Source organism: Phyllostomus hastatus, unplaced genomic scaffold (genome assembly GCF_019186645.2).
Source record: "Phyllostomus hastatus isolate PE091 unplaced genomic scaffold, TTU_PhHast_1.1 phas_contig_29, whole genome shotgun sequence".
Taxonomy (NCBI): domain Eukaryota; kingdom Metazoa; phylum Chordata; class Mammalia; order Chiroptera; family Phyllostomidae; genus Phyllostomus; species Phyllostomus hastatus.
In genome coordinates, this window is record NW_025333835.1 from 41,486,164 (window position 1) to 41,500,356 (window position 14,193).

Here is a 14,193-nt window from a genome sequence, read left to right on the forward strand (position 1 = left end):
GTGGCACCTGCGGGTGCCCCTTGGATCACGTGCCGTGTGTGGTCAGCGGTAAACACCTTCCCGTAATCGCTGTTTCATTAATGCCAATGTGGGCCAGTGCTCGGTGTCTGCCAAATGATACCGAGGGTACCTCAGGGTTAGGCTGAGGCTCACCTGATCGTCCCAGAGAGCCCCCCAAGAACACAAAAGGGTGGTGTACAGATACCAATTTCATTGTTCAGAATCGCCTATTCGAAGTCGCCAGCGGTCTGAAAACTTAGATGAAAGATACATGGGCTAGAGTAATTGGCCGCCGCAGTAAGAGATGTTATACAGGAAAACTGTGTGTGCAGGGTATAAGTGTGTTTTGACTTTGAACACGCACTCGGGCTCACACACTCTTGCTCACTAATGGAAATCACATGTCGATGTTTTTCTGTAAGGTATGCATTTTCACGGCCGACGCGGAGTTGTCTCCCCTTCCAGAAACAGAGGTTTTTGTCGGTGGCGTGCACCACCTGGATTTCTTTGGAATCTGCAGAGTTTTGCCTTTTCGAAAGTATTCGCAGAGCAGCCACACACTTTGGGCTGGCCGTTTTCAGGGGTGTTTTCTCCAGCTACCCCTCTCTCTGCTCTGCCAATTATGTGCCACTCTGCCTTGGTGCTGTGATTGCTTTCTTCTGAGAGGGAAATTCCTCTTTCATCAGTATGGATGCACTGTTTTCACACACTGCCAGTGCTGTGTTGCTGTGTCAGTCATCCTATGAGGGCCAGTTTCAGACGAGCAGGGCTGACGAACTGGCTGCGGATTGGCTGCCTGCGGCTGGGAGGGATTTGTCGGAAGGGAGGGCTGCAGCTTACAGCAACAGAGTTTAGACTGTCTTTGCTTCATCATCTGAAGGCAACATTTTCCAGCCAAGGCAGGCGGCTCTCGCAGAGTACAATAAGCAGGAACGAGAACTATTTACATGGAAATTTCTTCCTCACGATGCAGGGGAGAAGCCTGGGCCGCTTGATTCTGCCAGATGTTCCTGGGATGACTGTAAAAGGGAAGGAGAGGCAGAGCTAAACAAGGTAGGAGAATCGCCCCCCCCCCCACACCCACCCCTTCTTCTTCTCCTTCTCCTTCTTCTTTTTTGAATGTTTAAAGAGTTTACTGCAGTATGCTGCATTCTGTGTGTGTTGCTTGGGGAAGCCGGGGAGCTGGGTGCCACTGATTCAAATGTAATACTTGCAGGGGATCCTGGAGTTTTACGTAACATTTGGATTTGAGCAAAAGAGATGGCAAAGCTTGCTCGAATCTATGCCGCCTGTTTGGGAGTGCGGCATCCGACGAGTTTTTATTCAAAGACTAGATCCATTTATTATTCCACAAAGACACATTGAGTTCTTGGGGGCATTCTTATTATTTTGTTGTTGTGGTAGGAAAAATGTTCATACTGCCACAGTTAGCTCCTGAATAAATAAAGTTTACGTGGATCGTATTATGTGAAAACAGACTTGTAATGAAGAAAAAAAAACTTCATGGTAAATAATCACCGATTGAATGTTTGTGCCCGAATGTATTTCTGTACTAGGAATTAGGGACCTACCTAACCCTATCATGCCATGGCTTTGATTGAGTTTCAAAAGCACATTTTTAACAAGCTAGCAGGAGGTAGCTTTCTGACAAGTTTTCGATACTGTAGTTCAATGTTTACATTTCTTTTCCTGGCGTGTCTGAGCCTTTGTTTCCAGCTTAAAAGTGGAACCATTATATTCAAAAGTAAAGCTGGGTTAATAATGCTTACTGCAATTATCTGGTCTTTATGCATTTTTAATGAGAACACACAGCCAGCAGAATAATTTAATGAGGGCAGGCGAGCTTTTAAAGCCGTGTTTTTGCTATGCTGAAGCCATATCAACTTTCTGGCCGAGAAGCAGCCCCGAGAAATGATGGAGATTTATTTATAATACACTCTGGCCCGAGAGGAGGGCAGGATATATTTGCTAAAGAATTCTTTCTGCCCTTTCTCCGTTTAAAAATCTCTGCCAGGCATGAGGAAACTGTGCTTTTTTTGTTAGGCCTCGGAAGCATGTGTTTACAATAAATGTGTAACATTTTTAGAATAGTTAGCAAGCATTGAAGCGAAGAAAAAAAAATCTGACTAGCCTACCCACCACGGCCATGAGTGTTCTTCGAGAAACACGACTATCCTTTCAAAAGACAAAGGTTAACTGGAAAGAGATCTCAACTGAGTGGGATATGCATTTGGGGAGATAATAAAATAACCAAAAAAGGGGAGGACATTCTTATAACCTTTCAATAAGATGAAGTTGCTTCCGTCATCTGCCTGTTTTGTGAGAGAGAGTAGAAGCACTCGTTCAAATAGGAGCGATGCCACGTAGATTCTTCTAGACCCACTGTTTTTACTTTCAAGGAGAAGTGCAGGACACTAGCCCAGAACTTCTGACGTCATCTCCCAACTATTTCTGCTGTGTGTTCTTTTATTCCGGCTCGTGGAGAGTATTTCTTTATGTCCTGGCCAGGAACACTCTAACTCTCACTTGGCAGGGCTTGAGTTATGTCTTCATATTTCAGCCCGTCCTTCCTAAACCCTCAGCCCAGTCTCCCGCAGAAATAGGACATCTCCCCCTACCTGCCTGGTCTCGGGCAGGTCAGAGCAGGTTCTCTGCAGGGTGCTGGTTGCACTGGCCAAAGGCGGTGGGGAGTGGAGCACTGCCCAGCTCCCCCTCCGTGCAGCCCAGCACTGCCACCTGGGTGGACGGTCCCCGTGGCCCCATTCCCACTCCCCGCCCCCCGGGGCCACAATGTAGGAGCCAGGGTCTGCCACTAAGCTTGGGGCTTGTTGTGATGGTGGGAACAGCTGCTTTTATGTAAGGACCACCTCGTCCTAGGGCAGAAGGGGCTGAAAGAAGGGTGGTCTACTACTGCAGGCCGGTAATCCAGGGTCACAGGTGTCAGGCTCGGCCGGAGACTCAGGGGAAGGCTGGTTGGTGACGGGGAGCCCTCTGAGGAAGCATTGCCATGAGCCCAGACTGGAGTTGTCGGGAGTCTGGGTCCTAGTTTGTCTTGTCTGCCGCACTGCTCTCGCAGCCTTGACCAAGTCCGTGCCCCTCTGTGTTTCCGTCTCTGAACAGAATTGAATAATACTTGCTACACTTGGCCTCATAATTCTACACTTGGCCTCTCATTCTGAGAGGCCTTGACTTTGTACCAAAAAAAAAAGTTGTTTGTCTCTTGGCACAATGAGCTATTTAAAGTACAAAGGGATAAAACCTCGTATTAATGAAGCTGTTGGCCAATGTCTCAGGGTATTAAAACACATAGTCGTATATACAAAACCCTTCCCTCTACCCTGTCAATTTTCTAGGGATATTTATCCTTAGATCAACAGATACAATTTCCAAGGAAACCAGAGCTTTGCTGTTTGCATTTTCTCCATCCGTCTAACGTAATACAGCAGAAGCCCTGCAAACCAGACCGTTTCCGACATGGGCCCTGGAGCGCCCCAGAGAGCATTCCGTGCTGTTGTTTTTGCTTTGACTTGTGCATTCAATCTGTGAAAGTAGGAGTGAAGAAGAGAGAAAAATAAGAGGAAAGGAGAGAAATGCGCTTGCAAAATATACCGGTTATGCAGCTTTCCTGGTTACCAGCCTGCCTTCTCTCTGCTAGTTGTTGTAATTTGCTGTTGCTATGGTGAAAACAAATCAATATCACATGGCTCCCAGCCAGTCCCGCGCTCGGGGAGCGCCACAGAAATTCAAGATCAGGTACTCGAGACGCCAGGCAAGAATTGGGGGAAGAGGATTTGGATATTGAGCTTAGGAAAATCCCTTGTGAGAGAATGACTAGGCTCAATCTCGCATGCCTTTCCTCTCCTTTTCTCCCTGCCCTTCGCTGCCGGTAACAACAGGAGATGGGAAGGAAGGCACACTGATTTGTTTACGTTTTCCCAAATGACAAAACATATTATGAACACGGAAGTGAGTTTGTAACATTGCGAGAGGTTAAGGATTCTGATTAATGAAAAGGTCAGCCCAACCGCTGGGTACTCGAGTTGTTGAAAACGTGGTTTGCGGCCCTTTGAGATCTCTGGGGACACAAGTACCCCTGGGAGCGGTTGGGGTCAGAACCAGCTACTGCTCTCTGGTAAGACAGAGACACCTGGCAACTCTAAAATGCAGGTGGGCGGTGGAGGCGAAGGGCATTATGGGAGGTAGGCAGGTATAAGCCATCGACCACAGCAAGTAGCAAAGTCGGGGGAGAGCTGTAGGTCCAGAGTCAGGCCGAGTGTGAACATGCAAAGCCAGGGGTGGGGCAGGACAGAATGAAAGGTCACCTAGCTCGTTTCCCCAAATGTATGTGAGGGCCAACCTGAAGGCTCAGCAAGGAAAGTGAGGAAGTGGCTGCAAAGAGAAGGAAAAGTATTCTTTCTGGAATGGTCCCCTGAACCTCATGGGCCTGGCTGTTTGCTGCTGGGGGCGCTGGGGGGCCGGAAGGGGGGACAAAAACCTTGGTCTCTCACGCTGTGTTTTCTCTGTGAAGGATGAGGCAGGAAGACTTAGGCGGGCTTTGGGGATTCGTCACCACACTGTTTTCCTGCTCTGTACTCAGCCCAGTTGTTTTTCATCGTGTGTTTGTTTTTTAATGTGTACAAACTGTTCGCGGCAGCTGTGGGGACGGATCTTCGCAGTAAGGCGTCCGTAGGTGGCACCACGGCTGTGGCAGGGCTGGTCTGCCCCAGGCCTGGGCCCCCTACTGCTCAGCGTGGTTTGGCTGAGGCTAGTCCCACCTCGTCAGCCGAGAGGCCGAGGGTGAAAATGAAAATACGTGCGAAAGGCCAGGTCCTAAGGTTTCTCTTGTGCACCTGAGTCCCGGAGTTGATGGACGAGTTTTCAGCTGTCCTGTTTTCCTCAACGTGGCAGAAGCTCTTGGTAACAGAGGGGGATCCACTGATTTACCTTGGTGCATGCGGACAAAGGATGCATTGTCTAGGAAACCCTAGGTCGGTGTATTCCACCCATCTGTCAACAAGTGTTTATTAAACACCTCTCGGGTTGTCTGGCTTTTGCTGTTTGGTTAGAACAAGTCAATCACCCAATACCTGACTCTGTGTGCATGCAAAATAAAGGGCAGAAAGAAATGATGAAAAACTGTAAGTTTCAAAGACTTTAATAATAACTTTCCTGACTAATGTTGATTTAACGTTGATAACTATCAGGCAGTAATTGTAGGCTTGAGACAGTTTTGGTGTTTGGGGGAGAGCAGAAGGAATTTTGAGTTTTAAGTGCCTACATGGACTTTCTTCACCTCCATTATATTTCTCAGCATAGATGCTGTTTAAATATTGTATAAAGACGTCAGGTGAGCAATACACGTGGGAGAAGGATGTCCCCCCACAAAATCCAAAATAGGAGGCTGCTGAGAACAATCACCCGGTCTCAGCACGCCTAGATTCAGCCCCCAAGTAGTCAACTGACAAGTGTGGGCACCTCGTCTAAAAAGCCTTAACCACCCAGCCAGCAAAAGGTTGTCCTAGACCCTCTCCCGCACTTTGGAGCCTCGGGGTGCCTCTGATAGGATGAGCTCACCTCCCCCTCCCAGCGAGAAAACCTGACTCCGGACTCCGGACTCCGGACTCCGGAGGATTAAACTCCCCCCCCCTCTTTATTTTCTTAAAAGCAGAGCTACTTGTAAACATCTATGTGCGTCTTTAAACCCAAAATTTTTGCTTTGTTTTGTTCATCCTAACACCAACATTAGTGCGTATTTTCTGGGGGCGGGCCAGTTGCAAGGGAAGGGACCTGGTCCGGGGAGAGCTGGGGGCTGGTTGGGGGAGGCAAAAGGTGTCACTTAAGGGATTCTTTTCAGCTCTGGCTCTCAGCAGACAGCTGGGCAGCGTCTAAGGTTTTGGAGCATTTTGGACAAACTGGCTGCTGTAGATGAGTTTGGGGGGGTCGTCCAAGGGAGGAAGGCAGGGAACAAGGGAAATGCCCCAGGCCCCTGGTCCTAGGCAGTTCGCAATCCACAGTCGCTGGGGAACAAGACACTTACAAACAAGATAAGAATAGGTCCCCACACAAGTGTCCTCAGAAGGATAATTAACATATGTATAGTTCCTTACTCTTTACAATGGGGCTCTCACAGACATTATCTCAATTAACAGTTCAGTGGAGACTGAAAAACAACACACACAAAAACAAACAAACAGGGGCTGGGAATCAGAGCACGCCGGGCTCCCTGTGCCAGCTCCTGGAGGGCAGGAGTTATACATTGGCTTTTAAAACTTTCATCCGTTTTTTTCTCCCCCACTAGTGAATGGACTTTACACTTGAACATGAAACATTTACAAATGCCCCTGGTATATGTATGTGTGTCACTATCTCCTGTCTCCAAGTGCTTTCTATTTCTTTAATCCTTACCTGAGGATGTGTTTTATTGATCTGAGAGAGAGGGAGAGGGAGACATCAGTATGAGAGAGAAACATGGATCCGTTGCCTGCCGTACGTGGCCTGATGGGGGACTGAAACGTCAACCTACCCGATTGCTTTCTCGGTCAACACGTCCGTTTACAACTAGTGTAGTGGGCAGCCTAGACGCCGAGGCAGAGCAAGAAGAGAGGATGGCTGGCTTCGCTCTCTCAGCTCTGAATGCTGAGGAGACACCAGGGGACACAACCTATGCTGGCTTCTCACCCCAACCCAGCCACACAGGAGCAAGGCTGGCTTCACTGTGAATGGCAGGGAGGTTCTTCCAGAATATAAAATTCCTTAGTGGTTGTAAATGGCCTGCAGGTTTGGGAAAAATCAAAGGCCACAGTGGAACTAAAATGCAAAGTATTCTATTTGCTGATTAGAGGTCCCTGTCTCTCTAAGTTCTCCTGAGCCTGCTGAAGGGGTGAGGGTACCAGGGGAAATGAACATCTGAGTGGCATGTGTTATTAACTGGGTGCCTTACACACATAGCTCATGTCATATGAACCTTCAAAGAACCCCATGGAGTTAAGGTTATCCCCACACAGTTAATGTCGGCCAATAGGAAAAGAGAATTCTGGAAGGTTCTAGAACCCAGCCCTGATCTCACAGCTGATACTTGGCAGAACCAGGGTGTAAACTCAGGCCCAGTTTTACATCGGAGTTTGAAAGAGAGATGACACTCTGTCATCAGCTGAGCCAGTGAAATGGAGAAAACAAAAATAATTCACTTGCAGGAAGAAATAAAAGCCGAAGGAGGGGGTGAGGAGGTCGATTGCTTTGGAACTCTCAGAGGTGCTTCATGCTGTTTACATTATAATACAGAAATGCTGGGAGTCGTAAGAACAGATTGTCTTCCATCCTATATCATTTCAGTTTTTATGTTTGTCATCTTTTTCATGGTCCCCAAACCCTCTTTGTTTGCCCCAAGTTTATCAATTAAATAAAGACAGAATTTTAGCGACGTTAAACAATGTGTTAAAAATATCCCTAGCCAAAAAAGTGGAAAAGCTGGTCCTCGAAACTGCTTTGAAGTCAAATTGCACTGCAGTCTGACGTGGAGTTTTCTGGCAGTGAGTGTTGCAGTGTGGAGGGGAGCCCAGCCCCAGCAATTTGGGGGAAGACAGTCATGTTTTTAATTAAGATATTGGATTATCTTTAAAATCTATACATTTCTGGCATCTTCGATACAAGCCTCAATTAATCAACTAAAGAGTATCGGTGAAGCATATATTGTGTCAGCGGCTTACTACTTGTAATTTTAAATGCTCTGGGGGCTCAGGAAAGTAGAGATCTGGGCTGGATGGAGTAGCAGATAAGGCTCCGCGGAGGAAGAGATACTTCCTGTCCTTCTGAATGGGTCTATTTGTGTAGTGATCAGTGTTTCTGAAATCCGTCTACACCCCAAGCCGAAGGCAAGGTCATCCTCTGTGTAAGGAAAAGAAATAGTTGAACTTACATCTTATATATTATTTAGCTCATCCTTTTTAAACGTCAATTGTCTTGTATGTTTGACGACGTATGTAACATATTAGTATTGTTATGCAAGAATAACATTTATAAATAAGTAAATAACCTGATAATGGCTGTTCCTGCCCAGAAGTGATTTTTCTCAGAGGGGCAGAGGATCAAAAACGTGTGGCAAGCACAGCAGTCAACATTCGAGAAATGAAGTTCATCTCAAGGAGGGGCAGCAGCGCGCTGTGATGTGGGGGCCGGTGCGGAACGTGACTTTGGAGAACAGGGATCAGATGCCGGGCAGCAGCGGGAAATAGGGTTGGACAGAGCGGGGGAGGTCAGAAGGCGGAGGACTGGGAGAGCGTGCGGAGGAGCTGGGACCCAGCACCTGCAACATCCCAACTACTGCCTCCGGAGGAGAGAGATAAGACTCGTAAGATAAGGTTAGAGGTTAGAAAGTTTTTAACGAGAGAGGCTGCCGGCCGTTACACTTTGGAAATATTACAGGCACATGACGGGAAGGAGTCGGATTAGAACGGCAACATGAGGGTAGGGAAGAAGGGCCAATCGTCTTGAAGGGAAAATAATAGAAGCCAGTGAGAGCTCGGAAGAGCCAAAACGACACTGGAGTTTCTAGCAGGAGAAACAAAGATGGGACCCTAACAAAAATGGGGGGAGATGGAAAAGGAGACCCGTCAGTGGGAACGGGGCCAGGGGAAGGAGGGAGAAGATGAGTCCTGGGTTTTGGTCATGGTGTTCTTTGCTAACAATGGGCTCATCCACGCAGGGCATCCCATACACATGGGACAGTGTGGGGACAGGGGGCAGCCTGGACACCAGGCTGCCCGCGCGTGTGTTGAAGCCGTGGAGGCGCACTACTTCCCGTTCAGAGGGAGCATAAATGGAGACAGGCAGGTGACTAAGGGGGGGCCTCGGGGAAAATGGCTGGGACCCCAAAGGGAAGAGGAGCTGGAGAAGAATCAGGAAAGCAGACACCCACGCAGGAGCAAAACTCGCAACCTGCAAGTGAGCAGCCGAGGCTGTTAAGCGCCATTTATTGGCTAGAGACACAGAATGTTGGGTGGATAAGAACTTTGTAGCTGTATCTTTCTTATTTATAGTTGACTACTTATTTACTTATTTATTTATCTATCCACCTGTCTATCTATCCTCGCCCGAGGACATGCCTATTGATTTTAGAGGGGGAGGGAAGGGAGGAAGAGAGAAGCAGAGAAAAATGTCTCTGTGGGAGAGAAAGAAACATTCATCGGTTGCCTCTCGCACAAGCCCTGATCAAGGACCCAACCCACAGCCTAGGCATGTGCCCTGACCGGTGAGTGAACCCGAGACGTTTGGGTGTACGGGACAGTGCTCCAACCAACCAAGCCACACAGCTCAGGGCTGTATAGTTGACTTTTTAAATAATAAATCTCCACTAATAACCAAAAGAGAACATTTGAAGACAATAGCTAGGCCCTGGCCAGGTGGCTCAGTTATTTAGAGCATTGTCCCAATAAGCCAAGGTCGTGGGTTCAATCCCTGGTCAGGGTACATACAAGTACCAACCAATAAATGCATAAATAAGTGGAACAACAACAAATCAAGGCTCTCACTCTCTCTCACCCTCTCGCTCTCTTCCTCTCTAAAACCAATACATTTAAAAAAAAAGAAAGTCATAAAAACCATAGTTATCAAGATTCCTTCAGCTATATTTTAAAATACAGATTTTTGAGTGGGATTGGTTAGGGCAGGGATTCTGGAGCGACTAGAGATGTGACTGGACACTTGGCCATCCTGTTCTCACAGACCCGAGCGCTCATTTATTCCTGGATCTAGTCTCAGCTGAGCCCAGCCATAAGGGCTATTCCAAAAAAAAAAAAAACTAGAAAGTTCCCAAAGTGTGCTAATGGTTGGCGCCCTCCTGCCAGCTACCTCCAGTGACTGGACGAAGCAGCACTGGTCACCCTCGTGTGCCTAGCCAGTCATGTGGGGATCTAATTAAAAAACGTGGATCCCTATTCAGTAGACCTGGAGTGGGGCAGAGACTTCGAACGTGCTCCCAGAGGGTGAAGGTGTGGCCAGCCCACGGGGCTGCAGAACATGCAAACGCAGAGGGCAGCAGCACGCATGTGCACATGCAACAGATGGCCGCAGCCCGCCAGGTCTGCGCCGCTGTTCAAGGAGTGTTCTGCACGGCTGAAGGCCAGGACCTACCTACCTCCTTCCTCAGCGCAGTAGCTGCTTAGGCCCGGAGCGGAGCTATGCCTGAGGTCACTCACCCCAGGAGCCTGGCACAGGGGCTGCTGTGGTCCGGGGCGCAGAGGGAGGGAGGGAGGGACGTGAGCAGGTTCCGGCAGCTGGTGGCCGCCGACAGCCGGTCCGTGGGCGTGTCCCCGGGCCTGCCACGGCTGTCTCCTCTGTGGACGCAGATTCCCACCAGCTCCTCTGGAGGTTGGCTTCCTGCCTCCAGAGGCGGCTAGTGTGTCTGTTTGAGCATCTGTTTCAGAGATATGTTTTTAAAAAAGAAATACATGCGTTCAAAATCAGCCTCCGATTGTTTTCTGGAGACGGCGATCAGAACCGGAGCCTGCAAGTCTGACGTGCCTGTTGCAGCCGACACCCTCAAGGCCTTAGTTCGGGGAACTCGGACAAACTCACGTTCCCTTAAGACGCAGATAACGCCCTCCTCCCTCCTTCCCTCCAAAGAACATGAAGAGTATGGGGGAAATGTGGTACACAAATTAAAATGGCCCTTGTATAAAAATGCTACTTTTAACGTCTTGCCACGTGAAAGAAGCCGTTAGTGTGTCTTCCATCTTGGTTTGTGTCCATCTGTCTTCCCGCCCTCGAGTGCTTCCCTTTTCTCTACGTCCCAGGTGAGGCCCCGAGAGCCAGCCACCTCGCTACACCGACTGGGAGGAAGCCTTCCCCGCCCAGATGCCCACAGAGCCCGCCCACAGATGGCTGGTATTTTTACGCATTTTTAATTTACCAGCAACCTCTCGGGAATGAAAGGGAACAAGTGTTTATTGGGTTTATTGAGTGGCTACTAGATGCCAAGCCCTCTGCTGAGAGCTTTATATACGTCAACGGAGTGAAACCTTAAAAAATAAAGTCCGGGGAGGCCGAGTTGCATGCCAAGATCGCGCAGGAAGGAGCCCCGGAGCAAGGGGTGAAACCCCAGTCGGGGGTCTCCAGACGTGCAGACCTTTTCCAATCGCGTGCCGACTTGGGGGCTGCCACAAGAAAGGCATTGGCTTTGGAGAACGCCCTCCTGCTTTCGCACGCACCGTGGGCAGAACCCACTGAACAGGTAAACAGAACACAAGTGAGCGGTGCCTGGCCTACAGCGCGGGCAGGAGCTCAGTGTAGGCTGGGAGCTCCTCCTCACAAAGGCACTTGGGGAAGCGCCAGCGGCGGCTGGAGCACCGTGGCCTCCCCGGCCGGTTGGTCCGTTCCTTACTCTCGGTCCCCGTCATGTGCACTGGAAGGAGCCGAAAGACGTCGATGTTGACAGCGCCGTAGGGAGACCTGAGACAGAGGACATCTGCAGAAGCTCATTGTCAGCGGGAGTCGTGTCGGAAAGGGAGGTGTCTGCGGTGTTGGGGCTTTGCCGCCCTCTGTGAGAATTCTTAGAAATCCCTCCGTCTTCTCCATCGGCCTCCCTTTGCAGGTGCGGGGCTGGGGGCCGGTCTCCCCACCCGGCCAGTCACCAGTCCGCTGCTGGTACCGAGGGCCTGGGCTCCCTCTCCGACCTGCGTCTGCTGTACCCTCTCCCCGCAGCCCCCCCTTCCTCTCTTGCCCCGCGGCTCCTGAGCTAGGCCAAGGTCTCCGTTCCCACGTTCTGTTCTCTCTGCCAAGGCTGTACCTGGCATCCCTGCCGGAGGGCGCACAGAGATACCTGGTGTTCCTGGGGTTCCAGCCACACCTGCCCGTGAGCTGATGGAAAGGATTATGCCTTTGCCCCCTTAGGAAGCCCATCATTTGAACCTGAAGTATCAGGCTTCCTGGCAGCTACCACAAAGAGCATCCCCTCAGGAAACAAAACAAACCCTATCTCTAGAGTTTCTCTGTTTCTTTCCTTTAAAGTTCCCTGGTGCAACTAGGCTGCAATTAAGAGGCAGGATCAAAGGGACTCACTGCCTCTGGGGCTGCTGGGACCTGCAGAGAGCTTAGGCCCTTTTAACTCTTTCCTTCCCCGCGACCTGCCACTCCCATCACTTCTCTGTTGCTTTGGGTGCTCAGGTACCGCAGGGTGCTGAGCTGCGAGGAGACACAGTAGAGCCAGCCAAGGAACTTCTCATGGGACACAAGGGTCTGACCGCCCCTCCTTTGCGACATCCACCAACCAACAGCAACCACAAACATCGAAGGAAAATCAGAAGGGAGCCCCAGGTTGGAAGGAGTCGGAGGGCTCCTCCAGCACAAGCCACGGTCACCCTCTACCGTAGCCTCGGCAAGCAGTGTCTAACTGCCGCTCGACCACCTCTGCTGGCCGGACACGCGTGACCCAGAACACTTATCACCACCACCTTTTGTTATAAAATTCTTCCTTGGGTGGAAATGAAATGTGAGTCCCCGTGACCCTCCCTCCTCAGCCCTCGTTCAGGCCTGTGGACTGACTCTTAGCAAGCCAAATGCCTCCCCGGCAGGTAAACCCCTCACCTGTCTGACGGTAGCAATCACGCCTCCTCTCATGGGGGCCGGTGGCACCTTCCCTATTCAGGATGTAACGCTTGTATTATGCAACCTAAGACACTCTGAGTTTTTTTTGGCAGTTTTGTCACCTTGTTGACCCCCGTCACTATTGTACTTGAACCTTGAACTAGCTGTATGGGAGAAAAGGGTGAGTCTCTTCCTTCTCCTTCAGCTCGGTTTGGACCTGAGCACAGTGGGGACGGGTAGGGGGAGGCTGATGGGTGGAGGCGAGGTGGGGGGACAGACCCCTTCCCCAGCTGTGAGGAGTGCTTCAGAATTGCCTTCACTCCCAATGGGAGGCTCTGGGCACCGCTGGACGCCTTTGGCTAGATTCTGGGCACAGACTTGGAAAACTACCCATAGGATGATCGCTAGACATACACAAACACACGCACACACAGAGAAAGCTATAGCTATACATTAACGTATACCGACGTAGACGCACACAGCTGTCGATTTAGGTATAGATGATTGTAGATATAGGTTAATATTCATTTATACAAATAAAGGTGGACATTTAGATTTACACATACACACAGGTAGCAATAAATATAGATTAGCTTACATACAGATACAGACAGACACAGAGAGATGGGCAGGTAGATAAATGAGAGACAAACAGGTGATCTTCACAGGACCTGAATGGCCCACTAAGACAGTGTTGAGAAGTAAATTACACATTTTCGGTTTGTGTTGGTTTGGTTTGGGTTTGGGGCTCAACAAACCGGTGCCGTTCGAGGGGTTGCCCTGCATCCCGTGGAGCTTCCCCGTGGCTCTCAGCACCGTCCTCAGCAGCTTAGAGACACGCTGTGCCATCGGCGTCTGCCAAGGTCACTGGAGGAACTCCTTAATCCCAGCTCCCGTCAGCAGCAGGCTGCGCTAACCTGCCCTCCTTCGTCCGACAGGGAGAAGCCGGGGAGGATTGGCGCCCTCAGCCCCCCCTGGGCCCACTCAGGGACACCCCGAGCAAACAAAGGGAGGGCGGGGAAGGGCCAGGAACCATTTCCCACCGAGCTGGCCAGAGTTTCCTCTTGAAGCTTGACCGGAGACCAGCCCCCTCTGGGTTTTCTGAGGAAAATCCCCAGGTTGATATTTAACCTCAAGATGCCCAGGCCCCGACTCTGTTGCCAACTCTGCCTCTTCCTCCCTGCACTACTAGTTTTACTAATAACGTCCCATAAGCCCCGCCAGCATTCCTTGACATGCGGAAAATGTGCCTTTCTGATTAAAACTACACGTTTTCTAGCTGGCCGCTAGGAAGTGTCATATTTTTTTCTTTTTTTAATGCTCAGGGTAAAATTTGATGCCGTAGATCTTGGACGGCACTCTATGATTGATCAGGAAAAGGAACGGGGAGGAGCGATTATTCGGGGGCGCCCTGGAGGTCAAGTTGGAGAGCACTGCGGTCGAAAACACCTGGGGTAAAGCCGGAGGTCACGTTCGCCCACTCATGCAGACACAGGTTGTGTGTGGAGGTCATTGTCCCGCATCTGCGAGTTCGGATTTCACGTTCCCATCTCTTCCCTCCAGCTTGGCGGCTTAGCGCAGAGAGTCACGGAGAAGCACGGAGAAGGCCCGTGC

General features: G+C 50.1%; 1 protein-coding gene across 8 annotated transcripts in view; it reads left to right on the forward strand.

The window, feature by feature from the left end:
• The first annotated feature begins 859 nt into the window (after positions 1-859).
• Positions 860-14,193, forward strand: part of MBNL2 (muscleblind like splicing regulator 2) — a 151,945-nt gene continuing 138,611 nt past the window's right edge. For all 8 annotated transcript variants that reach the window (XM_045838996.1, XM_045838994.1, XM_045839000.1 and 5 more), the window contains exon 1: positions 860-1,053. The gene's annotated coding sequence lies outside the window, so the exon portion shown is untranslated. The remainder of the gene's footprint in view (positions 1,054-14,193) is intronic.